Consider the following 14,988-nt stretch of genomic DNA (forward strand, 5'->3'; position numbering starts at 1 on the left):
ATGATAATTATTTAAAAATAATAAATAATTAAACAAATTAAAATACGATATTTTTGAGATATTTTACAATGATAATTATTTAACAATAAAAAAGTATACGTTTTATAACTTAAATAAAATTTAATTAAACTTAAACTCACTTATTAGAATAATATCATATTAAACATATAATATAATCTACTGTAAATTAGCAACAAATTGTTTTTTTAAAAAAAAAAACTAGCAAGAAACTTAAATTTAAAATACACGTATAATATTTAATATTACATTAAACATATAATATATAATCTCTTGTTATCACTTCCAAATTCAAAAACTAGAACAAACATAAACTTAAACAAAAATAAATAAATTATTTAATTAAAATAAGATATTTATTTCAAAATTTATATGACATTAATATAAATTTAATAAAAATAATTAATAAATTCTATAAATAAAACTAAGTAAATGCGCATATTGCACGTTGCTTGTATCTAGTATATATATTGAATCAAAGAGATGAACATAAAATTACCTCAAGTCCTTCCTTGATGCTATCTTTTTGTACGACAAAAATCCTTGATATCTCACACCAGGATCTTCCAAAATGTTCTCAACACACAAAGAACGAGTGTGGGCTCGCTATACAAAACAATAGACAAAATCTATTTATCAGATGTTGTCAACACATGAGATCTAATAAAGTTTGGACCTAAGTTTGTGAAGAACAGTGACCTATGCTTGTATTACTGTTCTATTTCTCTCGGGGAGATTTTACGATCTGTTTTCTATCATTGAAAAGTATCGCTTTGAAAAACCGATCTCCTATATTTAATATATCCAATATATTAAAAAAATATTAGTTATTTAAAACAATTTAAAAATAACTAATCAGTTATCAGATTTTGTTTAAATAATAAAATTTTAATCATATTACAATATCTTATTATTTATTTAATATTTAAATAACTAAAATTGTTGAACCAAGAATCTTCTAGAAGCTTCTTATGCGTGTAGCACAATGACTGTGCACTGTGATACACGTCCACCATATGCCAGGGAAGACATGTGATTTTTTTTTCCAATTTTCATCATTATTTAAATACCAAAAATCTCAAAAAAAAAATTAATTCAAAATTAATTATATTTTTGTCAAGTCAAATAATTAATTAATTCTCAATTAATTAATTACACATAATTGTACAATAATTATGTTTAGTGCATAGAAAAATATTTTGCTTATCATATAAGTCATTTTGCCCATTTTTGTATTTATCTTTGTCAGTGTTTATTTGAGCCATTTCGGGAACCATAGACCTATAACATTAAGCTCCAATAAATTAAAACTAAATAATTAAACTATTTAATTATAATAGTTAATTTATTAATTCTAATATTTCTCCACTATAAATTCATAATTGAACTCTTAATGTTATAGATATACTTTTATAGAAATCTTATTTTAAGTTGTCCATTGATATAACCATCTTACAATAGTTCAACCCTCTAATTAATTAGTTTATAAATTAGAATGGAAGAATTACCATTTTACCTTTCTAATTTACTTTTTATTCCTTAAGTACCATTAATTCACTAGTGAATAATTAATCTAGAATCTAATTATAGATTTGAGCTCAAAATCATTCAATTCCATAATTAACCCTTAAGGGAACCAATATACGATCCGTTAAGAAAGATTAGATTCCGTATTGTTGATACATGTTCCCAGCCATCCATGATATTAAATCTCCAAAACAAAAGTCATTAGCCTCATTCTATAAAGAGACCTTAACGAATGAATCAAAAGATTTAATAAACATGAACATGATTTCATGAACACTCAGGATTTAGGTTGATCTATAAATGATCATCAGTTGTGATATGAATTACAAGTCTTTATTATTAAATGGTTTTTGGATAAAGACTTTTATTCATATCGGTCCTTGTCATATATAATCATATTATATAAAGCACATTTACCGAGATGTCTTACCACATCAATAACCCGAATCTAGATTATTTGTATCAACATGATACTCAGTAAACCGTACCTACAACCCAATTAAAGAATTCCTTAACTTCAATTTGTTGTTGAGTATTTTTATTCATTCATGCTCTCTTAATTCTCTCGTACTAATACAAGATCACATCCTCAATAATGAATATGGAATTTTTCTGATATTTACAAAAATGATTCAAACAATAATTTAATAATCTAAATATAATAATAATAGACCATTGTATTTATTTACTCATTGAAATAATAAATGTCTTTTACATGCTTTTAGGACATAATCCTAACTTCACTATTTCTTCTCCCTTTTATACCCAAGATGGTATCAACCTCTCCAAGATCTTTCATCTTGAAAGTGGAAGATAGAAACCTATTCATTTCTATTATGACTTTCATCTCATTACTCAAAATCAACATATCATCAACATGTAGACACACTAAGATGACATATCCGTCGCATGTCTTAGAGTATAAGCACTTGTCCTCATTGTTGTGTCTAAACCCTTTCGAAACTATGGTTTTATCAAACTTCTCATGCCATTGTTTTGGTGCTTGTTTTAAACCATATAATGATTTAACAAGCCTACACACTTTATGTTAATTTCTCCTTAGAACAAAACCTTCCAGTTGTTCCATAAAGATCTCCTCAGTGAGATCTCCGTTTAGGAATGTCATTTTGACATCCATTTGATGAACAAAAAGGTTATATATTGATGATAAGGGAAATAGTACTCTTATAGTTTTTGTCCTAGCAACCGGTGCATATGTGTCAAAGTAATCGATTCCTTCCTTTTGTTTAAACCCTTTGGCTACTAATCTAGCCTTGAAGGTTTGTAATGTGCCATCAGTGTGATATTTTATCTGAAGTACCCACTTGCACCCAATAAGTTTTTAACCTTGTGGAAGGCCTACCAATTCTCATGTGTGGTTTGACATAATTGAATCCATCTCATCATTTATTGCCTCATTCCAAAAAGTGGAGTCTCTCAAAGACATTACTTCTTAGAATGTTTTGGGATCATCCTCAACTTGAAGAACCATATGAAATTTCCTTGTGAATTCTTCAAGGTTACCCTCTACTAGGTAGAGTATTTCTACTTGAGAATATTTCTCAATTGATCCTAACTCTTTAAGCATTTGGCTTCTCCAAGGAAATATAGGTTGCTCATCAACCTTTGGATTTTTCTTTTTACAAGATTCTCCAACACCTGCGGGTTCTTGAGAGTTGATATCATAATATAACATATTCTCAAAGAACTCCAATTTTCTTGATTCAATTATGAAATTAGACTCCAAGTGCAATAGCCTATAGGCCTTGCTATTTGAGGCATAGCCAACAAATGCACACTTTACGACTCTTGGACCCAACTGGGTCCTTTTAGGCTCCATGCTTTTTCAACAAGCAAGGCACCCCCACATTTTAAGATTGCCTACATTAGGCTTATTTCCTCTCCATAACAAATATGGAGACACATTATTCTTTTTCATAGGAATTCGATTCAATGTATGACACGCAACAAGCAAAGCTGCACCCCACAAATTGTAACAAAATTTAGCATCTAAAAGCATAGAGTTAATCATCTCAAGACAATTAATATTCTTTCTTTTAGCTATCTCATTTTGTTGTGGAGTGTATGGTGCAGTGCATTCATGTATTATTCCATGTTATTCACAAAACACATTGAAATTATTTGAAAAGTATTCACCACCTCTATCACTTCTAATAGTCTTTATTTTCTTTTCCAATTGATTTTCTACTTCAGCTTTATAGATTTTAAATGCATTAAATGCCTCATCTTTACTCTTAAGCAAATACACATAAGTATAACTAGAGAAATAATCTATAAAAGTCATGAAGTATCTATTTTCTCCTCTAGTCAACATGACATTCAATTCACATAAATCACTATGTATTAAATCTAGCAAGTTTGAACATCTATCAACACTTGAAAAATATTTCTTTACCATTTTAGATTTAACACATAATTCACATTTATCATGCTCATTCATATCACAATTAATCAATCCACTTTTAACAACTCTTTTAATTGTCTTATAATCTATATGAGCAAGTCTATTATGCCATATAGTAATAGAACTATAATTGATCACATTACAAGATTTAGATGTCATATAATTTTTGTCATTATCAAGAGTACAAAGTTTGATCATTCCATCACATGAATAACCCTTTTCACACAAAAGTGCCCAATTTAGTCAAAATGAGTTTACCGGATTCAAACTCCATTTTAATACCCAATTTATGTAATAAAGTTCTACTCAAAATGTTTCTAGTCATATCGGGAACATCGAAAAACATTAGTTAGGGCCACTTTCTTTCCATTAGTGAAAAACACATCAATGCAGTCCCTTCCAAGTACCTTGGATCTTTTTTCATTTCCCATTTGAACTTTATGTCTCACCTTTGCACTTTCAAATGTTTTGAAAAGATTTTATCATAGGTTGCATGAATGGTGGCACAAGTATCATACTACCATCCTTGCGCCATTCCTTGGGTTGCTATTAACTTCATTCAAGGTTGCAATGATCTTAACATCAAATGCATTGGCATTGGTATCATTACTTAGGTTTGCAATGATCTCAACATCAAATGCATTGACCTTATTATCTTCCCTTGCGCCATTCCTTGGGTTGCTATTAACTTCATTCAAGGTTGCAATGATCTTAACATCAAATGCATTGGCATTGGTATCATTACTTAGGTTTGCAATGATCTCAACATCAAATGCATTGACCTTATTATCTTCCCTTTCTTTTGCAATGATCTCAACATCAATTGCATTGACATGTTCACCTTCTCTTAAGTTTGCATTAGTCTCATCACTACATGTGTGAACTATGTCAATTCTCTTTAGGGTTATCATACATTCCTCATCGAATGCATTATTCTCAGTTATGGTTACAATGCATTCCTCATTGAATGCATCAAATTTAATTAAGGTCACAAAGATCTCATCATCAATAAAGTTGACCCAATTAAAATCACTTAGAATAGCAATGATCTCACCATCAATTCCCTTAACCTTAATCTTATTATGGTTAATTTTACAATTATCATATCTCTCATGATGATCAATAATTTTACAAACATAACAAGTATAACAATAACACTTGAATTGTTTGTTAATATTCACCATTGTACTATTAACATAAGCAATAATCTCAAACTCACGAAAATATAGCACCAAACACATTTCATTCAAATTCTTGAAATATACACATTCAGAAATAAGGAATTTGATGTACCAATCTCCTTGAGTATGTAATCCCATTGTGTTGTCTCATCATTTATTTATGAAGACTTTGAATCTATATTCACATTCATGTAGAGCATACCCAAATGGAACTTTATTTGATCTTTCATGGTTATGTGTTCAACACAAATAAATTCTTGAAGCAAGGATTTGAAGATTGTAGAAGATGAACAAATTTCCCTCATTGTTGATTATGCAAAACATAAAAAGAAAGTAGTTGGAATAGAGATTTTGATTGTTGGGAATATATGGGTTTACACTTTCTAAATAAACAATTAATAATGGGAAGATTCAATATTACAAATAAGAAACTAAATGATTAAATGATGACAAGATGAACATAGAAACATTTAATTATCATTATTAACAATGAAACACAATAGAATGACAAAATATAAGATTAGAGTTAGAGAGATGCAACCTTTTCTATTGAGCAACTTGAATCTTCAAACTTGAGGAATATCTAAGGTTTAAACACAATAAGAATATTGTTGTCCAAAATCTCTATTCCAAGCCTTCCCTATTCTATGAAGCTTTAACCAAGTAGAATGAGATTTGGGATTGAACAAGCCTTGAAACTTATGCAAATCAAGCAATACTTGATGAGTTTCTTGGAGAAAACTTATGGTCTTTTAGAGCTAGAGATAGATTTGAAAAGTGTGATCAAGGTTTTTTCAACTCCAATAACCCTTATAGTGTAGGCATCATCAGTTTTGTAACCAATAGGATTAGAGCTTTTAAAACACATCATTTGGAGTAAGTCACGTAACTATACAACCCTGTTCGAATCGCCTATGCGATGTGTCGCCTAATAGGTGGTGTTGCATCGCCTGCCAAGCGATAAATCGCCACCCAAAAAGTGATACATTGTTTGCTAGGGGTTTTGTCTTCCAGGCAGTTCTAGCCGATGCGTCGCCTCCCACAAGTGATGCATCACAGATGCCTCTGTAATAATGCCCCGAGCATGACCTCAAAATGTCTCCAAAATTTTCAAGAATTTCTGGATACCTCGTTGTATCACTTTAGACCCATAAAAGTCACTTTTAGATGTCTACTATGCAATCTCATGTTTTCACTTCAACTTAAGTGAAAAACAATGAAGTGTTTTGCAACCCAACGTGTAAACATCTTAACCATTATATTTAACCAATCTCAACACCCCCATTGAGTGTTCTCCTACCATTAGGTCGTGTCTCTCGCCATTGGGTCTTCTTCTACAAGCGTTCTCTCCATTGTGGTAAGCTTAATTTCCCATGAATTTTGCACATAGTGGGAAATCCACTTGATTCTTGTTGAATGTATGTGTTCTAGGATTTTCTTGGGAAAATTCTCTATTTGTTGCTCGACCCATGAAATTAATTGTAGAAATTGAGTGGGCTAGGTAGATTCAGGATAGTTCTTATTGAAATTGAATTATGGGTAAGCTAGATTGGCCATTGGGGCAATTTAGGGCATCCTTGGCACTTCGGATTGCCCTTGGGCGCCGACCAAGCATGCCCCTTGGCGGCGAACAACGAGCGGTGGTGGTGGAGTAGCGACTAGGTCACAATGCCTATGCGATAGGGCGGCGGCCGGATCTCGGTGCCTAAGCGAGAGGGTAGTGATCAGAGCGCACTGCAAGAGGTGTGAGGGCTTCAACGAAAAGTGACTAGCATACAAGGGCTTTGGAAATTGGCGTGGGGCGAGGGGCCTCGACAGCTAGCGATGGGGGCAAGGGTGAGAGGGCCTTAGCGACTAGTGATTAGTGCGTGGGTGAGAGCCTCAAAGATTGGCGCATGCAGGCATGGGTACCTTGACGACTGGTGCGTGCGCGAGAGAGCCTCAGCGACTGGTGTGCACAGGCGAGAAGTCCTGGGAAGATGGAAACTGGCGTGCGGGCAAGAGGGCTTTCGCGACTGGCACACAAAGGCGAGAGTCTTGGATACTGGCATGCACAGTTGTGGGTTCCTTTGGTGCCTTGCGCGTGGGTGAGAGGGCCTGGTGACTGCGCTCTCAGGTGAGGGGAGCGAGGGCCTTGGCAACACTAGCCTCGACACCTCTGGCCACTAGCCACAGGCCATCTCACCAGATCCTCGAGACTTTAATCATTTAGTTTACCACTTCCCCATGTGGTGATGTATAATGTAACGCCCTACTTCCTTAGAGTCGTTAATAAGTGAGTTAAAAACGTGCCATTAGCTCGCTAATCAAGATTTTAGGTTAAAAGTGTGACTAAACTGAGACAAAACTCATTTAAAGGCATTAATATAAAACATTTGATCATTCATTGAATTCTTAGAAAGTTTTACAGTTGGGATCCCAAAATACTGTTTAGAAAATATATTATAGATCAAAATATACACATGGTTGACTTAGGCGACAAAACAACTATCACAGTACATTTTCCCAAAAATAACCCTAGCCATGGCGGCCAGGCAAACAAACATGTACCCGTCGCTCCACGCTCTCCGTACTCATGGTTGGTCGACCTTTCCTTTGCCCTTACCTAAACTATAGAGCACCCGTGAGCGGAGGCCCAGCAAGAAAACTCCCATATAACATATGCACAATAGTCAACAATATATAGCAAGACAGCCACCAGGCTAAACATATAACGACCAACGTCGTCCCAGGCGCTTTACTAGGCCTTGGGTTCGCGGTCTTCACCAAAAGGATGACTCTAGCATCATAGGAGGGTCTCGCCTTAATGACTTGTACTCCGCGTGCTCAATGCCGATCTCGGTCCCTTGCCGTACTAGACTTTCTACTGTTCTCGACCTTCGTCGTTCCCAGCCTTCGTTGTTCCCGACCTTCGTTGTTCCCGGCCTTTGCCGTTACCGGCCTTTGTCGTTACCGGCCTTTGTCGTTCACTCACAAATATGCATCACATAGCATAATATCAAAAAATATTTAAACATATACAAAACATAAACAATAGGGCCATGCTCTGCAATACAAACATTAGGGCTACACCCTGCTCTATGGGTACAATAGTTTTCTTACCTATGTCCCGAGCTAATTGAGCACTGCTATCCCAAGCACGATCCCCTAATCCGAGCCTCGATGAAAACCTAGCCACAATGCATTCATAATAACCATCCATCAAGCTCTAAACCAATAAATAACTTCAGAATATAAATCTAGCCTCTGGGACCTTGGATTCTACCAATTCGAGTAGTAAAATCCTTCTCGAGCCTTAACATTTGAGTTCCTGAGATAAAAACCTTCAAACAACCAACATTTTGCATTTGACCTGTGGCCCAGCCCCCTTAAGGGCTACGACACGTCCAAATCAGAGGCAAAATGCCTCTCTGCTGAAGGACACGGGTCGCGACGCGCTATACCTTGCGTTGTGGCGCGCCTAGGCAGACAAAGGCTTTCCAACCTCTTCGACACACACGGGCCGTGGCCCGAGCCCCCAAACCCAAAAAATCACACCATTTCCTGCGTTTTTCCTCGAGTCTAAACCTTGTTTTCATACTTCAAACATCAATTAAACTCATAATTGAAACTTGATTCCTTGTCCACACAACCTAGACATCACATCCACTTAAGAACAGCTCCTTAATCCCAGTAACACTCAAAATTCAAATCAAAACTCACTCTCATGCAAGCCTCTAATTCCAGCAGAATTCATCATGAAGATCAAGAAGAAGAGCTTACCTCTGAATTGTACTCGACCCTAAGCTGATTTCCTATGTTCTTAAGCTTCCAATCCACCAATTGTTTAGCCTAAATCCTCAAGATTCCTCCAAAATTCTCAAACACCAAAGAGAAAGAGAGAGAGAGAGAGAGAGAGAGAGAGAGAGAGAGAGAGAGCTGTAATTCCTTCTGTTTCTTTCTAAATGACTCTAGAACCTCAGCTGCCTAAGTGATCAAATCCCTCCCTAGTCAAAAGTCCAAAATACCCCTTAAGCTTATCTAAATCTTCAAGTGCCACCAAGGGCAATTCCGTCATTTTCCATATCTTGCTAACTCCTCGAGTGTTTCTATAAATTCCTGTTTAATCTCGGCATGTCCAAATCATTGCTAAATTACTACCCATTACTCGATAAATCCCGAACACACATAACATTTCTGAAATACCCCTAGGCTCCTTCCGAGTCAGTATTCGACCCCGTTGTGACTTTCTAGCTAAACTGCTCCCTAGGACCGTCTTGGATCATCCATCACAAATATATCACCACTCACTCGTGGTATCAATCACAATATACATAAATATTACATTTACACCCTCAATGGGCTAAAATTACAAATATTCCCCTAATAGCCAAAATGGGGCCCACATGCACATTTAATTTACCTAAACATGCATTTCTAATCACATAATCATAAAATTCACATATTAACGTAATTAAATAAATTATTGCCCTCCCGACATGCTAATCAAGGCTCTAAGCCTTATTAGCAAATTTGGGACGCTACATATAAGCTGTCCCTTGCTCCCAAAACTCATCCTTTGTCAAGAGAGATTATTCCGCCATCCACAGGCACCGCTTCTCGGTCAAGTCGTCGGGTCTCGGGCTTTCTTCCCAATTTTCGGGGAATGACAGGAAAGGTACTTGGTATTTTCATTTTGTGAATTTTCTTTAGTGGGTTGTCACGCTTTTCGCTTGTGGAGAGAGGGCTGGTCATGTGGATTATTTTTGTGATTCAATTGTACCGACTCTTTAGATGTTGCCTACTCCAGGTACCCTTTTAATTATCCTTATGGCTCCGCAATAGCCTCCTCGAAATCTGGCTTGTCCAAAGCACGGTGCCCTTTGACCCGCTATTGTTGAGTCAGGGTCATCCTCCAGTGAGGTTTCTTTTGCGGTCACCCGGTGTATATTCCATCTATTATGAGAGCGACTCAACTTGCTTAGATGAGATCTTGCCACTTTCTTTCAGACGTTATCGAGTGCAGGCTTCCTAAGCCCAACGAGTGTCAAGATCGCCCTCTAGAGGGTTGACAGGCGTGGAGTCCTCGAACCTGTGACCCTGGGGCCATTCTCCCCCTGCACGATTATTTGGCCAATGTTGCCAACTACTTTACAAGGCGCCATTTCAACTGTTGCCCAACTTCTATCGGATTATCCTCAGGCTTCATGTATTATATCGCAGCTTATGCTGGGAGCCTCCTACACCTCGAGAGATTCCTTATCTATATCACCTTTAGTTCAATTATGATGGGAGTACATATTAATTTTTATCACCTTCATGTTCAGAGTGGAGTATCAGACTTAGTGATCAACGGGAAGTCCAACGCTGGGGAGTACTCATACAGATATTTGTTCACGAGGGGTATCAACTCCACCAACTGATTCTTTAGGAGAGTTGGTAAGTAATTCACTTCCCTTCTTTTTGAGATACTTCTTAGGAGCATTGGGGTGTTATTGTTGCCGTCCAGTGTGGGAGTCCTCACCATTGGCGACCGAGGAGCTCCTCCGTGAGGGTGTTGGGGGCCATCTGACTATACTTGACTTGCGTTTTTCTAACTTGTGTGCCATTTTTGACAGATGCCCTTACTCGTCCGACGGCGTGGCCTGGGTACCAAGAGCGCTTAGATTTTCTATAGACCAGAGTGACAATGGAGTGTAAGACCATGCACTTTCATCTTTCTAACCATACACTATGGCTTTGCAACTTTTTGGGTGCTCATCAGTTCTTGAATGCAGTGAGGCCCTCCCTTCCCATAGAGTGTGATGATGAGCAAGGCTTTCTGGTAATCAGGCTTATTGGCACTATTGTTGTGGGACATCGAGTCCCGACAATTCATGATGCAGGCATGGGGGCGATCGACGATGGTGGGCCAATCGCAGTTGGCAACCAGTGACCCCCGAGGTAGGAGGTCCTTTGGCTCTTCGCTAGGCCCATTCATCGTCCCAGGATTTCCGTGACACTTCGGCACCTCTAGAGGTCGACGCTTATGGGACCTTCTCTGCGGCTGATAAGTGAATTTTAGATTCACTTATTAGTGTCATTTTATATCTAATTTGTAGGTGTTTAGGGTGTTTTTTTTTGGTTTTATGCTTGTGTTATGTTTGTGTAGGGTCCAAGGAAAAGTGGCGCGAAAATTGTACAAAACGGAAGTGAAACGAAGAAAAATGAAAAATTCGTGAAATAGGGCTGCAGCCCCATATTCAGGGGCTGCATCGCTATTTATGGGCTGAATTAGGGCTGCAGGGCCATCCTTAAGGGCTGCAGCGCCTGACTGAAATAGAGACTCGTTTTTGGCACATTTGTGGCGCAGCAGCGCCTGTTTAAGGGGCTGCAGCGCCAGGAGCCGTACGAAAATCGTAAATTGAGATTTTTGAAGGGCAAAAGAGGGCTTTTAGCAAGGGATATATAAGGAAAAGTTTAATTAGGGTCTAAGGACGTTTTGGAAGAGATTAGATCAGAGATTAGAGGCTCGGAGAAGAAGAGGAGGCTAGACATCATCAAGATCATCACCATTACATCTAGTTTATTTCTTCTTCCTTTCAATTTTTAGTTTTTAATTATGAACAAATACATTGCTATTATGTTTATGTTTGTAATGGAGAACTAAAATCTTCTTGTGCTAGAGTATTAGATGAATCTATTTGACTATTGAATTTTGGTTTTTATTATTATTTCTATGAAGTTCTTCTCGTTTGTTCATATCTTCTTGATTTAATTTTCTCATATTAATGTTTGGCCATCATTATTGTGAATTGAAATCTAGGGTTTATGCTTGAGAAAGATAAACGTAGATTGGACATAAGAAGATTTGACATAGAGTGATTGTGAGATTGAGAGATTCCTTGAACTCTATGAATTTGGTTTAGAATAATTATTGCTTAATAACGTCTTGATTAATTAATAGTGAATAGAGATATCATATTGATTAATTGAGATTAATTGCATATATGCTTGAGAGAGATAAATGCATTATATTAGAATTCTAGAATTACAAATGTGGAGAACTAATTAGAATAATAAAGAAACCATGTTCATAGTTGAATAGTGAAATCATTACTCTAGTACATTTATCTTTTATTTAATCACTTTCCAAGAGCATTAGAATTGGTTATTTTGTTATTTCATATTCTTGAGTTTATTGTTAATTTATTTATTGGCTTTTCTAATTAAAATTATAGACTTAACAGTAATAGTAATTAGTGAATTTAATATTTACTCCCTGTGGGTTCGACATCTTTTAATTTAAAACTATATAGCATTACACCGTACACTTGCGGTAGAAAAATCTGTATCAAGTTTTTGGCGCCGTTGCCGGGGGATTAAAATTAATTTTACTAATATTGAAACTTTAAGTCTTGATTTTAAATTAGATTTTTATTTGTTTTGTTACTAACGTTATAGATTGTTCTTGTGTTCTCAGTATATGCGAAGGACTAGGAGTTCTACACCTGTTGAGCCTCTGAATCCTGAAATTGAGCACACACTCCGTCAGTTGAGATCTAAGAAAAGGACTGAAGAGCTTAATATGGACAACAGCGAGGTGAACAACAACGGTGGCAATGGTAATAATAACAATCATCCAGCAGCTGCTGGTGCTCCTCTTAATCCAGCGCAGCGGGCAGTGCGTGATTTTTGCATGCCTGTTGTGAATGAGAATCTCACTGGAATAGCAAATCCAGCCATTGCTGCCAATAACTTTGAATTGAAACCTGCACTAATTAACATGGTGCAGCAAAATCAGTTTGGGGGTCTAGCTACTGAAGACCCTAACATTCACTTGGCCATATTTCTGGAGGTATGTGCCACAGTGAAGATGAATGGCGTTACTGATGATGCCATCAGATTGTGTCTCTTCCCTTTCTCTTTGAGGGAAAGAGCCAGGAGTTGGTTGCAATCTTTGCAGCCTGGAACAATTACAACATGGGATGAGATGGCAAGAAAGTTCCTGATTAAGTTTTTCCCTCCTTCAAAGTCAGCCCAATTACGCAGCGATATTGGACAATTTTGACAGTTAGATCAAGAACCATTCTATGAGGCTTGAGAGAGGTTTAAGGAATTATTACGACGTTGCCCACAGCATGGTTATCAAAATTGGATGCAAGTTCAGATTTTTTATCAAGGGTTGAATGCTCCAACACGAACAATAGTTGATGCTGTTGCAGGGGGTGCTCTATTAGCCAAGACAGCTGATGAAGCCTTCACTTTGATGGAGGAAATGGCCACCAACAGTTATCAGTGGCCTAATGAAAGTTCAGGCCCAAGGAAAGTTGCTGGGTTGTATGAAGTTGATCAGATGACAGCCCTGAATGCCCAAATTGCTGCTCTACAAACCCAAATGGCTGCTCTATCAGCGCAAAATAATCCAACGGTTATGGAGAGTGTAGCAGCGGCTGCTGCAATGCAGGGGCAATAAATGAGTCCAGAACAAGCCCAGTTTATGGCAAACCGCTCCTTCCCCAATAATTACAGAAGCAACAACATGCCTAATTATTATCATCCAGGATTACGCAACCATGAAAATTTCTCTTATGCCAATAATAAAAATGTGCTGCAACCACCTCTGGGATTCAATTCTCAACCACAACAAGAGAAAAAGCAATCGTTGGAAGACATTTTGGGCACTTTTATTATGGAGTCTAACAAGAGGTTCGGAAAAAATGAAGCAAGACTCGACAATATAGAAACCCATATGACTAACATGGGTGCTTCAATGAAGAAGATTGAGACTCAAGTGGGCCAATTAGCTAATGCGGTGAATTCTAATCAGAAGGGAAGTTTTCCTAGTGAAACTGTAGTAAATCCAAAGGAATCATGCCAAGCAGTTTCTTTGAGAAGTGGTAAGGTGCTTGATGAGGGTAATGTTCAAGCTAGTTCAAAGGAGAAAGTTGAGCCAGTGGTACGAGAGGTAGACAAAGAAGAGAAAGCCAAGAAGCAGAGTGGAAGTGACAAGAATGACATGGAGAAAGAAAGCCTTCCAATGTATCAACCTCCCATTCCATACCCTCAATGATTTCAAAAGAAGAAATTAGACGAACAGTTTGCAAAGTTTCTAGAAATTTTCAAACGAATTCACATAAACATTCCATTTGCAGATGCTCTTGAGCAAATGCCTAATTATGTGAAATTCATGAAAGAAGTCATGTCAAAGAAAAGAAGATTAGAGGACTTTGAAACTGTGAAGTTAACAGAAGAATGCAGCTCCATCTTACAGAAGAAGTTGCCTCAAAAGGTGAAAGATCCGGGTAGCTTTACTATACCATGCCCTATTGGAGGGTCATCCTTTGACAAGGCATTATGTGATCTTGGAGCGAGTATTAATTTGATGCCACTTTCAGTTTTTAAGAAGTTGGGGGTAAGAGAGGTGAAGCCCACAACCATCACTCTTCAATTAGCAGATCGGTCACTTATTTATCCTAGGGGAGTGATTGAAGACGTATTGGTTAAGGTGGACAAATTTATTTTTCCCGCTGATTTCGTGGTTTTGGATATGGAGGAGGACCATGAAATCCCCACTATTCTTGGTCGTCCATTCTTGGCTACTGGAAGAGCTCTTATTGATGTACAAGGTGGTCATTTGACACTGAGGGTTAACAATGAAGAGGTTAAATTCAACATTTATCAAGCACTCCAGCAGCATGACAACACGAGCACATGTCACCGTGTGGATTCTATTGAGGTAGTAGTAGAAGAGACGATGAGAAAAGAATTATGTGCTGATCCTTTACAACATTGCCTTAATTCTAGTATTACTCAGGCTGATTTGAAAAAGGTGAATGGTGAGTTTGTGGGTGACGAAGTGGCTGAATGTGTGATGGC

At 37.2% G+C, this 14,988-nt stretch overlaps 1 non-coding gene across 1 annotated transcript; it reads right to left on the bottom strand.

Moving 5' to 3' along the window:
• Positions 1-13,153: 13,153 nt before the first annotated feature.
• Positions 13,154-13,257, bottom strand: LOC133787774 (small nucleolar RNA R71). The gene has a single exon (XR_009872775.1). It is a non-coding gene; the product is annotated as a small nucleolar RNA R71 (small nucleolar RNA).
• Positions 13,258-14,988: the final 1,731 nt, after the last annotated feature.

This window comes from Humulus lupulus, chromosome 6 (genome assembly GCF_963169125.1).
Source record: "Humulus lupulus chromosome 6, drHumLupu1.1, whole genome shotgun sequence".
Lineage (NCBI taxonomy): Eukaryota > Viridiplantae > Streptophyta > Magnoliopsida > Rosales > Cannabaceae > Humulus > Humulus lupulus.